This window comes from Biomphalaria glabrata, chromosome 1, assembly GCF_947242115.1.
Source record: "Biomphalaria glabrata chromosome 1, xgBioGlab47.1, whole genome shotgun sequence".
Lineage (NCBI taxonomy): Eukaryota > Metazoa > Mollusca > Gastropoda > Planorbidae > Biomphalaria > Biomphalaria glabrata.
Genome location: NC_074711.1, coordinates 6,561,339 through 6,583,240, shown reverse-complemented (window position 1 = coordinate 6,583,240; position 21,902 = coordinate 6,561,339). Strand labels below are relative to the sequence as shown.

At 35.4% G+C, this 21,902-nt stretch overlaps 1 long non-coding RNA gene across 1 annotated transcript in view; it reads left to right on the top strand.

Moving 5' to 3' along the window:
- Positions 1-576: 576 nt before the first annotated feature.
- Positions 577-21,902, top strand: part of LOC129924442 (uncharacterized) — a 40,509-nt gene continuing 19,183 nt past the window's right edge. The window contains exons 1-2 of the long non-coding RNA XR_008776384.1: positions 577-694; positions 3,963-4,085. This is a non-coding gene — a long non-coding RNA (uncharacterized LOC129924442). The remainder of the gene's footprint in view (positions 695-3,962; positions 4,086-21,902) is intronic.

The following is a 21,902-nucleotide window of genomic DNA, read 5'->3' as shown; positions in this document are numbered from 1 at the left end:
GGTCATTGAAATCAAAGAATTAAAAGAAAGGCCCGTATAGGAATCAAACCTATGACTTTCGGCTTAGTAGCATTAATCCACATAAAGATGCTAAATTTTAGCTTGAAAAAAAATTCTAGGTATTAATAAAATTACCATTTGGGTCAAGATTTTGTGATTCTACCATCACAAAAGAGATACAAGACACCGACAGCAAAGACAGACAGAGACAAAAAGTCTTTTGTCCCCCCAGCCTTAAAATCATTAAATATAATCTGATATAAACTTTTCAAATGTAAATTATGAGTGAGTCTGGTGTGTATGTATACTTTGGTTTCTTATAGTTATGTTTTGTTTGATGGAATGCACAAATTGAAAGACAAATTTCCTTATAAATAATAAAGATTTTTCTTATTATGAAATGATTCCATTGGTACGCTCTAGCTTTTGACCACCTTCCTTCCACCTTCCAGCCATGAAGAGAGTTTGAGCTTATAGTAGGAATGGAAAAAAATCAGCAAGCTTTATCTGGCAATGCTTGGGGATGAAATGACATTTTCTTTTCAGCCACAACGACTCCCTGGCAACGTCAACAAGCCATTCGTCACGTTTCAACTGTTCCTCCGTCTGCTTGTCTGTCTGTCTCAGGCTGTTGGCAAATAGACCTAAGGCTATGTTGAAAAAAGTCGAACAAAAAATTTAACTAGCCACAAATGTAAGTTTTCCTTTGAGTTTTTTTAAGATTTACATTAAATATACAAATATAAGTATCAGAAATAGTTTGTCATTCATTATTTTTGCAACATATATGCAATAAAAAATAGAATATTGAAGAAAAAAGATGTCTGATTGATGCAATGAAAAACAAATTTGAATCTAGCTAGCTATCTTTCTGTACCGTCTGTTTCTGATGTGTCCCGACAAAAGCATTTCACATGACGGGCCTTTCTTATTCTTGAACCGGCATTGTTTTCGTAAATATCAGACCAATAAATTGATGTATATAATGTCTGTTGTAATGGAAGCTATGAATGGGTTACATCCAATTGAGATATGAGAACAAAAGTACAAAGCCAAAATGGTCTTCACAATGTACATCATGTTAAATGAGCCATTTGTCTGTTAAAACATATACTACACTTTATACACATATACAGGGGTTCTCACTAGGGCTTATTTATATCTCAATTTTACTCTTTTCATGTCCAACTAAATGTTAGTAACCATCGTTTATTTCCCCTGACCGGAGGGCAAGAAAATAGTCTCCCACTAATTATCACCCCTTGAGACTTGGTCAAAGGGACTTTATGAAAGACCAAAATCTGGGTAGAAAGAAAAGAAAAAGAGATGTCAGCCAAAAAGAAAACCAACAACCTAACCGTGATATCAAGAAAAGAAATGGAAGATAAATCTGAGATAGAGGATCCTAGGTCGTAGACTGAATTAACGTCCAAGTCAAATAAATCTTTCTTTTTAAAAGTTTTTTTTTCATGCTGTTGTTTTTCTTTTAAATCGCTATTAAATTAGATGTGAGCAGAAGTTCATTACGGAACCTAAAATAAAATGATATTTTAAATATTTTAATGAACCTAAGGTATAAACTTATGACTTCAGAGTTGAATTACATTACTAAACATATAACCCTAGGAGTTGAAATACATTACTGAACCTTTTATCTCATAGTTAAATATATATAATGAGCCTTAAAGTTATCATAGTTAAATACATTACTGGAGCTATGGTCTAAGTCAGCGGTTCTCAACCTTTTAAGCTCGGCGACCCCTCTTTACAATCCCACACTCTGCCGCGACCCCCCCCCCCCCCCGCCGCCGCTCAGACACACAGCAATAGAAGAATAGACAAAACTATTCATTTTTTCGATGGTCTCTGGCGACCCCTGGCAAATCGTCAATCGATCCCCAAGGGGGTCGCGACCCACAGGTTTAGAACCCCTGGTCTAAGTGATTCTAAGAGTTAAAATACATCACTGAACCTATGATCTACGAGTTAAAAATACATTACTGAACCTTTTATTGTAGAGATGAAATACATCACTGAGCCCCTGGCGGGATTATTCATAAAGCTTGACATTTTAAATATATTCTTAAACCTGAAAACCGAGAATTAAACTATATTCCTTTAAAATAAATAAACGAAAAGTTAAATCTTGCTTATTTTACTGTCAATTGTAGTGAATTGGGGCTAAATGTCTAAGCCTTAATTGCAAGATGTTTAGGCTAAAATTGAATAGCGCAAATTCTGAGGTTTCCTTTGAAAAAAAAAATTGATGCTTTGAGAGCTGGACTTATCGATGGTCTCGGGTTTAAATCCCTGCCGACTCTGTCGCCCTTCGGGAAGCCTGTACCAGGCTACCTCACTGCAATGCTGACGCTACCTATACAAGTGTTAAAATGACTTCGAGTTTCAATGAGAGTTTAGTGTGCACTCACAACAAATTGCCAAAACATTGTTAGCTAACAAAAAAAGTCACTCTAGTTTTTAATCCCATTTTCCTAATATGAGACTCACTAGTTAATTGACATTAGCTTAATGAGAGACCCGCTGGTTAATAAATATAAGCATAATGTGAGACTCACTGGTTAATTGACATTAGCTTAATGAGAGACCCACTGGTTAATTGACATTAGCTTAATGAGAGACCCGCTGGTTAATTGACATTAGCTTAATAAGAGACCCACTGGTTAATTGACATTAGCTTAATGAGAGACCCACTGGTTAATTGACATTAGCTTAATGAGAGACCCGCTGGTTAATAAATATAAGCATAATGTGAGACTCACTGGTTAAAAAACATTAGCTTAATGCTGTATGAAATAGCAAAAAAATCAATAATATATTACACACAAGCACTTCAATACACACACACACACAGATAAAGGGAAATATAAACTCAATCCTTGCACCTCCTGCAACCAGTCTCATACACACACACACACTTTGACATTAGGACTTAAACGAGGTCGGTTTTAATTTGACTAGAAGCACACTGGGCTCTAACTGGGTTCCAAAATAAAAATAAAAAAAAAAGAAGAAAATGAAGCTATCTAGTGTCATGCTGACCTTGTTACTGTATCGAAATGTAAGGTATTATTATCAGGCCCCGGGGCGAGATGAGTTAAATGATAGTCAATAGTCAAACTCGTGGGGAAATCGTCACGTTCTTCAAAGACCTTCGGCTGGGAAACTAACGATGTTATGTGTATTGTAGATGTCGCTTACAAAAAAATGGATTTAATAGTTCACTGAAATAAGAGCATTAAACGATAAATTGAAATGAATTAGAAAACAAGCTGGACAACGACGTCTGTTATAAGCTGAAGTTTGCAAACAATAAGTTGAACAAAAATGAAAATAAATATGGCGTATTTCATAGTACCAGGAAAATAGTCATTAGAAAAAATACACTCCTTCTTAAACTTCTCAACCGATAGAAACCATATTATATATATATATATATATATATATATATATATATATATATTTATTTATTTATCTCTACATATTCATCTATGAAGCTACTATACATCAGTTGATGCACTTCTATCATTCTCTCTTTTTGTCTCTCTCTCTCTCCTTTATGATATATATATTTATATATATATATATATATATATATATATATATATGGAAGTGCATTAAGTGAAGTATGGTAGCTTGATAGATGAATAGTTAATGATGAATCTATATAGATGCACGAGTTTTAGAATTAGTAAATGGAACTAAATTAATTATAAATTTGATATATAAATAAACAACTGTAAATTGGACAAAAGACGAAAATAAATGAACACAAACAAGTATAATATAATTTTTTTTTTAATTGAACGCGTATAAAAGGGAAAGAAAGGCACAATCACTGTTGCATATAGCAATACTACAAGATTTATCTCCCTTTAAAATATAAAAAAAATATATTTTTTATTAATACTAATTAATTAACTAATTGTTTACTTTTTTAATAGCTTCATGTGTTTTTGCCGACAATGAATAATTGAGAATATCCGAGAATAGGAGGTGGGAGAAATCACGTGTAAAGGATTTGAACCAGACAGACAGAGTGAGCTGATATAAGCTTTGTAAAAATGGTGAGTATTGACTCTAATATCTGCATTGGTTTTATCTGCTATACTTTTTCATTTCTCTATCTTTTCTGGGTTTTTTTTTTTTAACTCGATTATATTTTTATTTAATGAAATAAGTTTCTTTTATTCTCACGAGGAACTGCAATGACTGAGTATGTTATCATCATAATTATGGGATTTCTTTTCAACATACAAATGTTGGAAGTCTCCGCCATTGTCAATAAAAACGCAGAACTGAAGTGCACACGTTTTCAGATAAATAGGGAAATAGAAATGTAAGCACTTGAAATATAAATCAGATCTCTACGTAACATCGTGAGTGTAACCCGAACAGCCATTGGTTTTGTTGGTAATATTTTATTTCAAATAATTATCTTTTTCTCCTCTCACTTTCTCTCCCTATTTCTCTCTCTTTCTCTCCCTATTTCTTTCTTTCTCTCCCTATTTCTCTCTCTCTTTCTCTCTCTCTCTCTCTTTTTCTCTCTATTTTTCTCTCCTTAGTTCATGCCTCTATACTTCTGTATCTTTCTTATTCCTTCTTTCAGTGACTTGCTCTGAGGCCTCTTATAATCATATCTCTCTCCTTCTCTTTACAAACTGGGTCTGTCATTCTCATACTCTCTCTCCCTCTCTTTGTCTCTCTTTGACTCTCTCTCTCCATCTTTCTCTCTGTCTCACACTCTCTCTTACTAACTCTCTCTGTCCCTCCTCAGTCAGCCCAAGACACGAGTCTTACGCGCCCCACCCCTCTCACAACTCTTCACTAAAACGGTACTTCTACAAATAGAGCTCATTAAGTGACAACCTCCCCCCCCCATCCCCTAAACTCCCCCACTCCACGAGTGTTCACGGAGGCCCCTCTCCCTCCCCACTCCAGCAGTGCTCACGTACACAACTCAGAGACAATCTTACATAAGAGTTCCATTTCCTTCTGCTCGGGCACTTTCTATTCCAACGAAATCTCCCATTTCTTTTTCTCCATTGTCCCGTTTAGCTAGACTTTTGAGTTATCTTCCTTTATTTTATGAACATCCACACACACACACACACACACGCAAACACACACGCAAACACACACCCAAAGATCACAAACTTCTTACTAATTCAAACGATTTTTAAAATAAATTTTCTAACAAAAATAGCCAGCATGAACGTAGCATGAATTTCTGTCCTACACGAAGACAAAGAGTTGAAAAACGGATGTGAAACTAGGAGGGAATGCGTGCTACAAAGCAAGCAATATAATACAAAATAATAATAAAGCTTTTATAAGGGAAAGAACCGCACAATAATTGACACTAATCGATACAAGATTGATCTCCCTTTTCTATCTAAAACAGAATTAATTAACTGCCACTAATTAATTAACTAATTGGTTATTTTTTAAAATTGATTCAAGTTTTGTTTTGACAATGAACAATTGTGTGACAAGGGCGACAAATAACGTGATCAAGATTTGTACCAGACAGACAGACAGACAGGTAGACTGAGTTGATATAAGATGCGTAAAAATTCGGCACATTGCTGCACCAGTACACATTAAATGGCGCGCCATAGTTCCATTTGTTTGAGCCTCTACAAATCCTGCACCCATTCATTTTGTAAGTATCAATGCGACAGTAAAAAATTCCAAACTTCGATGGGCGGGACATGTAGTCCGCATGCCAGACAAACGCCTTCCCACGCGACTTCTGTACGGGGAGTTGTGTACAGGAAAGCGCTCCCAACGAGGGCAATACAAGCGCTATAAAGACACTCTCAAGAACTCCTTCAAGGAATGCGATATTGACATTCATTGCTTGGAAGCACTAGCTCTCGATCTCTCCTCGTGGCGTGAAGCTGTGAGTCTCGGAGTCTCAAGATTTGAAGCAAGAAGAGTGGCCAGGGCGAAAGAGCGCCGAACCAACAAAAAGCTGAGAGAAGAAGCAGGCCTATCTGCAACTGACCTATCCCATCCATGCCATATATGCGGCCAGCTTTTTAAAGCGAGGATTGGACTTTACAGCCATCTTCGAGTCCGTAGGAAATGAGAAATGTGCTCATCTTCGCCCACGAAGGAGGAGCTATATCATGATTCCATTTTTGACATCAATAGAAGTTTTAATTGTAGGATTACTTTGTCATTTAAAAATTAAAAAGCTTTAAAAAAAACAAATCTGTAACTATCAGTTACTTGGGGTCTCATATTGAAATATCTATCACAAATATGATTACGCCCAGTAAGAACGGCACAAGCTGAAGTGCCCCATGGACAGGGTATCATTCTTTTTTTTAAACCAACATTACTCATTTACGTATAAAGCTTACTTGTTTTAGCCCCACTAAGAACTCTCGACGGCCTCGTCCTGTTAACCAAAAAGGCGGATATCCTTGGTCGATACAGAGCCCTATAGTTTGTATTTTAGCGACAAAAGGGTTGTCTCTAGGAGTTTCTTGTTGAAATTCCACAAGAAACAGTGAAAATGAACCTCAACGAATATCCAAGTCTTGTTGAGGTTGAAACGCAATCGAGAAACTCAAAAGACGCAAAACGCCTGGCTCAGATGGTCTTCCAAAACGCCTGGCTCAGATGGTCTTCCACAACGCCTGGCTCAGATGGTCTTCCACAACGCCTGGCTCAGATGGTCTTCCACAACGCCTGGCTCAGATGGTCTTCCACAACGCCTGGCTCAGATGGTCTTCCAATACGCCTGGCTCAGATGGTCTTCCACAACGCCTGGCTCAGATGGTCTTCCACAACGCCTGGCTCAGATGGTCTTCCACAACGCCTGGCTCAGATGGTCTTCCACAATGCCTGGCTCAGATGGTCTTCCAATACGCCTGGCTCAGATGGTCTTCCAATACGCCTGGCTCAGATGGTCTTCCACAACGCCTGGCTCAGATGGTCTTCCAATACGCCTGGCTCAGATGGTCTTCCGGCAGAAGTTTATAAAATGGGTGGTACTGCTCTTACAGAAAGGTTAACAGACCTCTTCATTTTGTGCTATCTTCGTCAATGAATAATTGTGCAAAGTTTCAACTTGATCCGAGGATTGATGTGAGAGAAATAACGTGTTAAAACTTTTTACCAGACAGACAGAGTTGATGTAAGCTTTGTAATAAGAAAAGAAAGGGAAGGAATCCATGGTAGAATAAATATTGCCCGGTAAGAAATCGACGGGCGTAGCCGGTGCGTAATGCTAGTATTAAATAGTTAAAGCAATACCACAGATAAAAATAGTAGAATAATGGTCTGGGTATGTTTGTTTACTTTTATTTTTTTAATAATTGATTCTAGGGTGTTTTTTTTTTTGTTATACGAAACCCATGTGGCATCGCCGATGGAGACTTGAGTACAGAACTATAAATAGACATCGGGAATACACACAGCCGCAAGCAGCAGGCTTACACAAGACGACGGGAGATATTACAATTTACCTCTTGTGACAGACAGACATACACACAGGCAGAAGACTGGCTCATCAGCTGAGCGTCACTTCTGATGCCATGTCAGACAGACTTAGCCTGCTATGATCAACTCCAGGGAATTGAGAAGGAGGTAAAAAGAAACCAAAAATAGAAGAGAGAGAAAACAGAAAAGCAAAAAATATTTTTTAGATATAGCGATTCATGTCGAATATTCGAGTGTTAACCACAGACATTCTGACAGCTTAGGGGTGCATATTTATTTATTATGTGAACAATAGTGTCACATTAAGAAATGAATCGGATACGAACAGCATAGTACACCATTTTTTTTTACCTTTACCTATCCCTTAGTCTGTTGGACCGTTGGGGCACCAAGCAAGACTCGTCGACCGTCTTTCTCCATTCCTCTCTGTCTTTTGCCTTGTTTAAAACCTCTATCAATGGTAGGCCCGCCCATTCTTTTATGTTGTCTTCCCATCGCTGTCTCTGTCTGCCTCTTCTTCTTTTTCCTGGTACTGTTCCCTGAAGGAAGGTCTTTTGCGAGCCCCGTGGATCTTGTAATACGGCCATATACTTTAAGCTTGCGTTTCTTTACAATAGTTAGCAGGTCATCATGGGGTCCGATCGCTGCAGTAACCCTGCAGTAACCCTGTCTCTAATCTCTTGGTTTGTGATGCGGTCTTTGAAAGTGATGCCTAGGATCCTTCTGTAGTACACCATTAGTAATGGCAATGGCAAACAAAACTCATACTATTCATGATCATAACATTGGCCTAGATCTAGTAATTTTAAGATTAAACGTGTAAATTCCTACGAGTTCTAGTCTAGATATAGTAGATACTATATACAAATTCTATATCTAGTTCTAGATCTAGACGTATATCTAATTCTAGACTAGACTTAGATCTATTTGTAGATTAGACTTAGATCTATTTCTAGATCTAGACCTAGACTTAGATCTTGAATCTAGATTTAGATCTAAAACTAGGTCTAGGTCTAGCTTGATCTAAGGTCTAGTTTGTATGACAAATGACAATTGAGATATAAATTTTTATTTTGCGAGGGGAATGTCTGGTCCAAGTAGACCAACTCCAAGTTTTTCAAGTCATTTCTAGCTTGCCCACGACCTAACTAAAATAGGTCAAGAATTAATTTTTTTTTCGTGTTGCCAATTTATCTAATTTGTAAGAAGAATACATCTTTTTTAGTTTCTCTTTATTACATGTAACATGTTATTAATTTTGAATGTATGGATAAGGTTAATAATTATTATTTTTAAAAATATATGTGTACGCCAAATGAATATATGGAGATGATGTGGTTGAGTGGTAAAGCACTTGGAACCAGAAGTCCCGTGTTCGAATCCTGGTGAAGACTCTAGGAAGACTACTTCGGGCGCCGATTTTGAGTTTGTGTTTCCACACAAACTGTCTTTGTAACCTTGTTAGATACATAATCAAGAAAGATCTAAAAAAATCAATCTGTTTAAGATGATTAAAATCAACAGACGTGAATAATTTCGATCTAGGATTTTCGAAACATTCTCTCAATGGAAACTAACAGGAAATGGCTTTATTACATAGATTTGAGTGAATATATAGTTCTGTGATTAATAGCGAAACGGATTGCGCGGGGCCAAATCTGGGTAGGGATAAGGATAATAAGTGAAAATTAAGATTTCGTATTTGGGTTTATAATATTATGAGTTTGGTTTGGGTTTGTACAATAATGAGTTTGGGTTTTATACTATAATGAGTTTGGGCTTTATACTATAATGAGTTTGGGTTTTATAATATTATGAGTTTGGGCTTTATACTATAATGAGTTTGGGTTTTATACTATAATGAGTTTGGGCTTTATACTATAATGAGTTTGGGTTTTATACTATAATGAGTTTGGGCTTTATACTATAATGAGTTTGGGCTTTATACTATAATGAGTTTGGGCTTTATACTATAATGAGTTTGGGTTTTATACTATAATGAGTTTGATTGAAGGAAAACGTTTTTGTTATCAAGTTGGTTGGAAAGAAAACTTCTGCCAAAGTTTTTTCTTCCAGCATGAGAAAATTGAGGTTAACAGGCTAGGGCGAGCGAGGGTACCCTGAGGCTTTAGTCGATGTTTACTGAGCGAAGATAAGAGTGAAAGAGAGACAGAAAAAACAGACAGACTTGAGGAGAGAGAGAGACAGAGAGAGAGAAAGAGAGAGTGGGTTTATTGGACAGGACGGTGTAATGGTACTTAAACATTTAATTGGCCCACTAGAGTTGAAGCGAACTATAAATGAGGAAAATATAAAAGTCATCTTCTAGTTGGGGCTAACCAAATTTTGTGATAATAAGTCTCTTAGGGTATGTGCGTTCGCGTGTGTATGTGTTGCATATAACAGAGAGAGAGAGAGAGAGAGAAAGGGAGAGAGTGTGTGTGTGTGAGAGAGAGAGAGAGTGGGAGAGAGAGTGCGAGAGAGAGAGAGAGAGTGAGAGATAGTTAAAAGCTGACACATAAGGAACATAGAAATAAAGAAAACAAACAAAACGATTCCAGAACCAGTTTACGCCCCTGTTAGACCAGGTAGTCCACTAGAGTGACTGGAGTTCGTGGATCCGCTTCTAGGCTTGACAAACTAGTTAGTGGACAGATACCACATTTTCAGCATTGCTGTAGTTAACCCTCAGATGGCTTTGAACGTGTGATGGATGTTTAATCTGTATTGCTGTCAACTTAATGACAAATTACTCAGCAAGTGTTTGAGTTTCTTGTTCTGATGTATTCCAGTGCAGTAGACTTACAACACAAATAAATACCACCGATTTTAACTAGTGAAAAGATGTGGTCAACACTGATGAACAATGAATATAATGTTTAATCCAAGAAGAAGGCCACAGTCAGAGTCTCTGTCAAATAAAACACGTCATTACCCAAGAGAATCCTATCGCTAACTGATTTTCCAGTCTCTAACCCAAAATATCCCAAGCGTCACTAGTCCCGTTAAATACACGTCTCCTATGGTGCGTCTCTAACTAACTAATAATATAAAACTAGGTGCCTAACAAACGTCAATCGGTAAAAGTTTGACGGCGTGTGGTCATTCTCTCATAATGACAAATACTATGATCCTTAGGCGAGAACTGGGCTGTATGGAATTCTGCAGTAAACGTTGTGCCTTTTTCAACTGGCAGTCAGGCTTCAGAAGCAGCTCGTTGGCATCCACTCTGTGTCCAGACCTTACCTGTAGCTCCCAGAAGTTGTGAACATGTGTTGAGTGGTGGGGAGGGGAGGGGGAAGAATAACACTAAAAAAAAGTTCATATAAAATAAAAAATCTTTTAACTATCAGGACACAAACCTTGACCTTTCAATTTGCTAAACAAGCAACATTCCACCTAAACCATAGACATGAACTAAATTTTCATCCTAATTCTATCAAATTATATTTTTTTAAAGGAAGCAAAATAAGGAGTACACGTGTCCTTAGGACAAAGGATTTGAAATTAAAATCTAAATATAGAGTCTGGTTGAAAAACAAGATTTGTCCAACACGTCCCCGTTGTTCTATTCAAAGTAGATCAGGGGAGCTCAATTAGAAACATTTGATCGATCGCTTGCTCAAAATAGCTTCGAACACTTTCCTAATTCTTCAAGGGGTATTGTTGTCTGATTATTAGAAACCTCACTTTCTATTCGATTTATTTCGTAGCTTTGTGTTTTTTTTTTTTGTTGTTTTTATTTTTACTCATTTCTTTCCTTGTTTTTGTTTTGTTTTGTAAGTGATTACAATGTGTGTTACATATGTTGAACTTTTATCTTAAGATTCTTTCCGCTTAAATAGACCGCCCGCGGACAATGTCTTTGTCTGCGCGAGATGAGGGAAAATATGCAGGTCGCAATTGGGTCTGCATAGTCATGTGAAATACTGCACTCATCTTTAATCTTTGGAATCGAAGACATTGCCTTTATTATTATTATTATTATTATTATTATTATTATTATTATTATTATTATTATTATTATTATTATTATTATTAATTATTATTATTATTATTATTATTATTATTATTATTATTATTATTATTATTATTATTATTATTATTATTATTATTATTATTAATTATTATTATTATTAATTATTATTATTATTAATTATTATTATTATTATTATTATTATTATTATTATTATTATTATTATTATTATTATTATTATTATTATTATTATTATTATTATTATTATTATTATTATTATTATTATTATTATTATTATTATTATTATTATTATTATTATTATTATTATTATTATTATTATTATTATTATTATTATTATTATTATTATTATTATTAATTATTATTATTATTATTATTATTATTATTATTATTATTATTATTATTATTATTATTATTATTATTATTATTAATTATTATTATTATTATTAATTATTATTATTATTATTATTAATTATTATTATTATTATTAATTATTATTATTATTATTATTAATTATTATTATTATTATTATTATTATTATTATTATTATTATTATTATTATTATTATTATTATTATTAATTATTATTATTATTATTAATTATTATTATTATTATTATTAATTATTATTATTATTATTATTATTATTATTATTATTATTAATTATTATTATTATTAATTATTATTATTATTATTATTATTATTATTATTATTATTATTATTATTATTATTAATTATTATTATTATTATTATTATTATTATTATTATTATTATTATTATTATTATTATTATTATTATTATTATTATTATTATTATTATTATTATTATTATTATTATTATTATTATTATTATTATTATTATTATTATTAATTATTATTATTATTATTATTATTATTATTATTATTATTATTATTATTATTATTATTATTATTATTAATTATTATTATTATTATTAATTATTATTATTATTATTATTTATTATTATTATTATTATTATTATTATTATTATTATTATTATTATTATTATTATTATTATTATTATTATTATTATTATTATTATTATTATTATTATTATTATTATTATTATTATTATTATTATTATTATTATTATTATTATTATTATTATTATTATTATTATTATTATTATTATTATTATTATTATTATTATTATTATTATTATTATTATTATTATTATTATTATTATTATTATTATTATTATTATTATTATTATTATTATTATTATTATTATTATTATTATTATTATTATTATTATTATTATTATTATTATTATTATTATTATTATTATTATTATTATTATTATTATTATTATTATTATTATTATTATTATTAATTATTATTATTATTATTATTAATTATTATTATTATTATTATTATTATTATTATTATTATTATTATTATTATTATTATTATTATTATTATTATTATTAATCTTCAGATATAGTATGTCGTACATTTCTAGTACAGTGTACAGTACACCAACATTAGCGAATGCACGAATCAGGGTGTCAGCACAACGGCCAACCGCCTTAACTCTCCCCAACTAAAGTCAGGTACCCATTAGAGTTGGGTGGACTCAGGGGCGCCCTAAAAATCATGAAATTCATAATCCCAGTCTTGGTCAAGATATGAACCCATGATTCCAGGCTCGGAAGCCAAGCGCTTAACCCACTCAGCCACCTTGTCCCCATGTAACTGATTGGAACACTATTATATTGAGGTTCATATTTACATTTAAGAAGAAGCTAACAAGATATGTTTTAAAAAAATCAGCAGCCATCACGAATACAATGAATTACTTTGATACTATATTGCTGTTGTCTGTTTTTACCCGCTTACGATGTAAAATGTTTCTGCATTCTTTAACTTTTTCTTGATAATAATAATAATAATAATAATAATAATAATAATAATAATAATAATCTTTATTATCCGTAAGGAAATTTGTCTTACAATTTGTGCATTACACCAAACAAAAAACATTATAACTATAAGAAACCAAAGTGTACATTCACACCAGACTCACTCATAATTTACATGTGACAAGGTTTATACCAGATTGTTCTTATTTAATGATTTGATTGCCAGGGGAACAAAAGAGTGTTAGTGTCTGTTTGTCTTTGCTATCGGTGTCTTGTATCTCTTTTGTGATGGTAAAATCACAAAATCCTGACACAAAGGGTGATTCTTTATTTCGAGGATCTTGTTAGCTTTTTTATAGATGTTTGTCTCAAACAACTGCCCAAATGGGGTTTGTTTTTTGCCAATGATTTTGCCAGCAACATTGAGGATTCTATTAAGTTTATTCCTATTTTTAATGCTCAGATTGCCATACCAGGCAGTGATATTGAAACTGAAAATATTGCAGATGTGAGCGTGATAAAACATAGCCAAGGCCTTTTCGCTAACATTAAACAAGGACAGTTTTCTTAGTAGTCGTAATCTACTGCAGTTACGTTATCGTAATGATAACTAGTGAAAAGAAACAAGACAAGGTTATATTTACTCATGTGCATTACTGCTCTAAAATATGAATAGGAAATGAAGAGAATTATCTGATTAATAGAAAATTAAAATTTCATTCGGTATAGGGTTAAGACATATGGGCCTACACATGGATAGTTGGCCTTTATAAAAATCTATCAAGAAATTTCTTATAGTCATAATTAACATGGTAATTTGAAATAGATACTTAATTGATTTCAAAACCATTTCTATTTCAACAATTTTAAAAACTTTTGCAAACACATAACAACTTTTCATAATAGTCCAGTACCCAAAATGGAGCTCGTGATGGCAAGAGACCTCTACCGTGATGCACACACTTTTTGTCTCCTTTGAAGTAGTCATTTGAAAGCATTCAGAGAGAAGCTCAAAGAGGCTCACAGAGAGAAGCTCAAAGAGAATCACAGAAGTAAAGACAAGGAGGCTCGCAGAGAGAAGCTCAAAGAGGCTCACAGAGAGAAGCTCAAAGAGGCTCACAGAGAGAAGCTCAAAGAGGCTCACAGAGAGATGTTCAAAGTGAACCACAGAAGTAAAGACAAGGAGGCTCACAGAGAGAAGATTAAAAAGGCTCTCGGAAAAGAGAACAAGAAGGCTTGCAGACAGAAGGACAAGGAGGCTCACAGAGAGAAGCCAAGGAAGCTTGACGACAGAAGACAAGGAGGCTCACAGAGAGAAGCCAAGGAAGCTTGACGACAGAAGACAAGGAGGCTCACAGAGACTCAATGAGGCTCGCAGACAGAAGACAAGGAGGCTCGCAAAGAGAAGCTTTGGAGGTTCAAGGACAGAAGACAATGAGGCTTTCAGACAGAAGCTCAAGGAGGCTTGCAGAAACTCAATGAGGCTCGCAGATAGAAGACAAGAAGCCTCGCAAAGAGAAGCTACAAGCGGCGCACAGAGAGAAGGACAAGGAGGCTCGCAGATAGAACAAGGAGGCTCGCAGACAGAAGACAAGAAGGCTCTCAGAGACTCAATGAGGCTCGCAGATAGAAGACAAGGAGACTCGCAAGAGACAAAAAGAGCTTCAGGTCTAGAAAAACAACAAAGGTTTTAAAAAGATCGAATAAAATGTTCTCATTCCGTGAAACACGAAAACGAACGAAGCGTGCCCTATCTTCAATGGACCAAGAGACAGACGGAGTAGATGTAGAGATGGAAGGAGAAAACAAAAGAAGCGTGCCCTATCTTCAATGGACCAAGAGACAGACGGAGTAGATGTAGAGATGACAAGAGAAAACAAAAGAAGCGTGCCCTATCTTCAATGGACCAAGAGACAGGTGGAGTAGATGTAGAGATGACAAGAGAAAACAAAAGAAGCGTGCCCTATCTTCAATGGACCAAGAGACAGAGTAGATGTAGAGATGGAAGGAGAAAACAAAAGAAGCGTGCCCTATCTTCAATGGACCAAGAGACAGGTGGAATAGATGTAGAGATGACAAGAGAAAACGAACGAAGCGTGCCCTATCTTCAATGGACCAAGAGACAGAGTAGATGTAGAGATGGAAGGAGAAAACAAAAGAAGCGTGCCCTATCTTCAATGGACCAAGAGACAGACGGAGTAGATGTAGAGATGACAAGAGAAAACGAAAGTAACCATTTTTTAAGCTAAAACAAAAACAAAAAAAGAAAACAATACAAACTAGATTCTAACGTTGGTGTCCGCTGGCTTGTTTTCAGCTCCGATGTAGTCTGTTTGTATTCTACTTCTCGTCCTTCGGGAGTTCCCGTAGACATTGTTAGTACTTCTTGTTTGATTAGTCAATACTTGATTTGGTCTGTGTCAATGATATGGTCTGTGTCGATTATAAAGACTCTGTCTAGGATGAGCTGTATCAAATGAGTTGTATCAATGATAAGAATGTATTCATGTTATACAACCCCGGACGTCATTTGCGATTAGCTTTGACTCGGCAATCTATTTTATTTTGAGCCAGAGATGAGCAAACCAATATCATGAATGAAAAATTTTTTAGCGGCAATAATAGTTTTGTGAACTGAAAAATAGAAAATTAGTGTTGTATGAAGATGCAATGGTTTCGATAACATTTGTCGTAATTTGTTACAAATTTTTAAGCCAAACAATTCTTTAGAAACAGAAAAATGTTTATAAATGTATGCTCTGTGACAGATTTTTGAAAAGTATATATGTCTCTAATTAAATAAACCAAAAATGGCCGAAATGTTTTCTGTTATAATAATAATAATGGCAAAATATGTAGGTCACAGCTGGGGCTGCGCAGCAACGGGAAATACTGCATTCCTCACTATTCTTAGGACTCGAGGACACGCCTTATTACACCGTCAATCGGCCTACAAATACAATTATGTCGGGAACCTTATGATATGCACACGTCTAGGCATTGGCGGAGACAGGCTTGGGTTTGTTGATATTTTGATGTTCCTGGCTTTTGATATTCATACTGATAACATTGAAACCTGCCTTTTTTTACCTGCATTAGTGGCAGGGGCGGACTGGGTGTCAAATTCGGCACAGGCATTTCTTTACCATCCGGCCCATAAATTATACTATGTATTATACGATGGGCATCCAATTCTAGATCTACCTGTTCTCAAAGTCATTATGTTAAGTTTGATAATGTATCGACATGCATTCAGTGAGTATACACACGTCTCTCAGAGAGACCCTTTTTATAATAGAATATTTTAAAACCTTTAACAATTTTAAACGTGCCATAGTGACCTCCATGCAGCCCTTATCTTATAAAATACAGACGTGATTTAAAAAAAAGAAAATGATTACTGTGATTCTACCGGCCCATTTGGGTACCGGCCCACCGGGCATGTGCCCTAATGCCCATATAACCAGTCCGCCCCTGCTTAGTGGACAACTTAGGAGGCCGGTTTTGAGTTTGTGTTTCCACATAAACTATCTTTGTAACTTGTTTTTCACATTCACAATGACAGTCTTTTTCTCTTTGTATTTAAACTTTCATACTATTCCTCCCTCTCCGTGTCTCTTTTTTCTCTTTCATTATCTCTTTCTTGTTCTTTCAGTTTTTCTCCATTCTCCAATTCTCTTCTTTCTCTCTCACACAATCTCTCCTAGTAGCTCACATTCAATTATTCTCGTATTCTCTCTTATTCTTTCTCTCTGTCTCTCTCTCTCTTGCTCTCTTTCTCTCTCTCTCTCTCTCTTGCTCTCTTTCTGTCTCTCTATCTCTTGCTCTCTTTCTCTCTCTCTCTCTCTCTCTTGCTCTCTATCTCAGTCTTTCGCTCTGTCAGCCCTTCTCCAATTAAAACATTGTTTACGCTAGACAATTTTGTTTGACATGAATCTGTTCCTTCAAAAACAAAAGTGACAGATCGATACAAAAGTATCGACACTCTTCACGTGAACCTACATATTAGCTCACCCCCCGCTCTGTCGTGCAATTAAAAATTATCAAAATAGTTTGAGCCTTGATCTATTTATAGCTCATGGAACGCAACTCAGTGCATTCCAAGTCCGAGCAAGGGAGACAACCTTTATATTTTTGGTTTGTTTACCAGAAGCCAATAATTTATGCTCAAAATTAAATGTTGCAATAAACTCGACATTGAAGTAATGCAAGCTGGAAAACTAGACCAAGAGTGATCAAAAAGTGGGAAGCCAAATCTGAAGCCGAGAACCTTGAGGCTGAAAGGGTCTTGTACTGTCATGTTTTTCTATGTCAAGAGTTGTTCCTCTTGTCTAAATAATAATTTATGTAGATAAGTATTTAGGGCGCTGTGCAATATATCCTTCACTGATGTATTGGGACTCGAACAGGGCCCATTCCACGGAGCCCCTTAGTCACTATTTCGAAGTTTTTAACTTTACATCGACCCAGTGTGTCTACCTCTCTCCGCCTCTTCCTCTCTATGTCTGCCTGTCTCTGTCTGTCTCTCTCTCTCTGTCTGTCTCCAAGATAACCTTTAGACCCCCAAGAATGAGTTAGTAGTTCAATACACTTCCCCTGGACAAAATGACTAATGTAGAACTTATATAAGAAAGTAATCGCATATAAATAAAGTAATAACTATTTAGTATACGTATACAGTCTTTGGGGCCTATTCATTTCCAGAAAACAATTAAATTATATGCAGGATGTCCGTAGCATTAATGTGGAATGTAGTATATTAAAGAATATATGCAAAGTTAAAGAACGGGTTTATATAAGCATAAATATTTATGTATAGTCTCAATATGTTTATAACATCTCGCACAGCGGACCTGGCATATGTAAAAAGTTTGAAAGCTACTTCAGTTCTCTTCAGGTCCAATAACTCTGGAGACAACGTTTTCATCCATCTTGTTTTATATAAATGCCTTCATTTTATAACCATTAAATTGTTTCCCTTGGCAATAATATTTCATGAAACTTTAATGTGGTTGTTATTGATGACATATAGAGTCTTCCTGTGTAGGAGTTTATACAACACAATCTATCGAGAAACTGTTTTAAATTTATGAGATCATTATAAAAGTACTTGATGACAAACATTTCATAGACATCGTGCTTCCCATTCGACTCTCAGCAATCTTTTTCTGTCTGTCTCTGTCTGTCTCTTTCTCTGTGTCTCTCTTTGTCTGCCTCTCACTCTGTCCCACTGCTTGTCTGTCTCTAACTATGTTAGTCTCGTTCTCTGTCTGTTTGTCTCTCACTCTCTCTGTCTCTGTTTGCCTGTCTATTTTTTTTTCTATTTCTCCTTCTCTCTGTATCTTTCTCTCTATGATTGCTTGTCTCTCTCTCTCTCTCTCTCTGTCTCTCTGTCTGCATGTCTGTCTGCCTCTTTCTTTTTGTCTGCCTTTCTGTCTGTCTCTATCCTCTATCCTCCTCTGTCTGTCTGTTTGCCTGCTTCTACCTCTCTCTGTCTCTTTCTCTCTGTCTGCCTGTCTCTATCTCTCTCTCTCTCTCTCTCTTTGTGTCTTCCTCTGTATCTAATATCCGGTTTACTATCCGGTAGTGATATCCGACCGGAGCCGAATAGCACCGGATAGTAAAAAATGCCGGATATTCGGCAGAAGCCGGAGCCGGAGGGACTATCCGGTGCACCCCTACTATCTATATGTCTCTTTGTCTGCATGTCTCTGTGTTTTTATCTGTCTTTCTGTCTTCCTGTCTTCCTGTTAATTATCTGTCTGCCTGTCTTTCTGTCTCTGTCTGATTCTCGCTCTCCCTCTTTCTCTCTTTGGTTTACTTTTTTTGGAACTATCCACCTTCTCAGATGTATACTTCTTTATCTTTAGAAATTCTCTAAAAAAAATCCCCACAAAAACATAGAAATGCTTAATAAAGAGAAAAGAATCGAAAGAGAAATATTGTGCCCTTTAGAAATATATGTTGTATTTGTCTATTTTATTTCTTTAATTTTTATATGTGGGAGAACGAGAGAATGACAGAGATAAATATAAAGATAGAGAGTTTACCAAAAGTAAACAGAGCAGAGTTATGTCATACTTGGATGACTGGGAAACAAAACTGGGAAAGAAAGACGAGATTTCTCTTAGGAGCAGGGGAGGCTGAACCTAAACTGCTGAACAGGTAAGAGCAATACCAGGGGAGTAGAAACAAGAGCTGTAACTCGGGCTTAGAAACTACACCGGTATTTACACAGTCAATAAATGTTTCAGGTGATAGCGGGCCCTGTTTGTTGGCCAATAAAAATGATACATTGAATTGGAGACAGAACGTTGGTCTTTTGTGTGTGTGTGTGTATTTGTGTGTGTGTGTGTGGTCTATGGTAAAAGGATGTTTGGGAGTGTTGGACCTGTGTGTGTGTGGTCTCGGGGATGAGTGGTAGGGTTTTTTTTTAAATTCCTTTTAGAAAATCTGCTAAATTCTTGGGAAAGAAAAAAAAACTCAGAAAAATTTATGGCACCATACATGAGGAAACGGGATGGAGGATTCGCACTAACCAATAAATAGACCATCTATATTCTATAATCTATATGATGGCCCTCCATAGTGACGGAAATAAAAAGGAACAGATTACGTTGGGCAGGTCACCTCGAAAGAATGTCAGAGAACAGAGGAGCAAAGATTGTTCACCGGCAAAAACCAAAAGGCAGGCGCCCCAAAGGCAGACCACGAGGACGGTGGCTTGATGACGTAGAGGCAGATCTACAACAGCTAAAAGTCTGGGCGTGGAGACGTAAAGCCCAGGATAGATCATAGTGGAGAGATATGGTAAAGCAGGCCAGGGCCCTCCATGGGCTAGATCAAAATGTAGAAATGGGCTAAAGCAGTCCAGGGCCCTCCATGGGCTAGATCACAATGGAGAAATGGGCTAAAGCAGGCCAGGGCCCTCCATGGGCTAGATCAAAATGGAGAAATGGACTAAAGCAGGCCAGGGCCCTCCATGGGCTAGATCACTATGGAGAAATTGGCTAAAGCAGGCCAGGGCCCTCCATAGGCTGTAGCCCCTTCTGGGATGGATGTTAAATTGTCTTTTTGTTTCAAGTTGCGTTGCATATCTCTGTGTCCCAACAGGTGCGGGGATCAAAGTGTAGAGAGAATTAGAGAGATGACTATATACTTTATTAGCTATGACTTACTATAGCATATATATTCTCTGCATTTATTTTGCAATCTAGATCGATACGATATTTTCTATTGCTAGTTCTCTCTCTTTCTCTCTATCTCTCTCTTTCTCTCTATCTCTCTCTTTCTCTCTATCTCTCTCTCTTTCTCTCGAGTATCCTTGGAGATAAATACCAACAGATTTATTTATATTACATTCAAATTAGATAATCATTTAGATACACGTAATATAAACTATAACGCTGCACGAAAAACGAGACGAGATTCTGCTACTGCTCTCTTGCACACACTCCGTTGGTTTCCAGTGGAAGCAAGAACCGCCATACTTTGTCATCAGTGCATCTACAATAAAGTAATGCTTTTTTACCCTAGCGAAATGATCGCTCCATATGTCTCTCAGAGAGTCCTTCGCGTCTAGTCGTGCCAGGTTTCTCCCCCCAAAACTACGGTCTGCGGGCTTTTTCCGTGCACGGACCAATTTTGAAAATCACTCCCCATTGATCTCACTACATTCAAGAAGAACATTTAGGCCATTCTGTTTAAAAATTACGTAGATTAATTTGTCGTTTTAGCTCTTGTGTTTTTGCTGGTAAAGTTATCACAGCCACTTATGCTTCTATGGTATTATTGCAAACAGGGCTCTATAATGTCTACCTAACTTATTCCCAATATTATTGTATTATTATTGTTTATTGTCATTCCAATCTTTCAATATTATTTCGTTACTCTTTTCCTTTCTTCACCTTTGGAGCTTTAATTGTCTTGACTTGATCAGATGAGATCTAGAATCCTTAGTCTTTAAAAAAACAAAGATTAAAATATGTGTAGTGCTCTCCTAAATGCTCACAAAGTCAAATCTATAAATGAAAAAATAACTTTTTTTTATTATCTAAAACTCATTGTGTTACTCTAAATTTGTTCTGCTTGTCTTTCTTTAAACTTGAACTAAAAAAAAAAAGGGGGGGGGGTAAAGAATTCCAAATTTCAAGTGATAGACAAGGCCAGTTTCCTGGAGACGATATTCTGCTCTGCACACTAATCTCCGTCGTTTGACATCATTGCCTCTCACACCTCAAAGCAATTTGCCAGGCAAGGAACTGGAGATGCACTTTTTTTTTTTTTTAGAATAATTATCTTTACCTCTCTCGACGTCTGCCTCGTAAAATGTAGAAATCAGACTTGGTTTTTTGAGTTCACTGCATTTCAGACATATTGTGAGACAAGTTCTTTATATCGAGGGAAGTCTGATAGAGATTACAAAATATAAAGGTTAGAATTATACTCTGTAGATCAGCGGTTCTTTTTTTTTTCACTAATGTTACAGCAAAGTATTAGGAGACATTTGTTGCCAACTAGATAACCAATGGAGGCGCGATGGCTGAGCGGTAAAGGC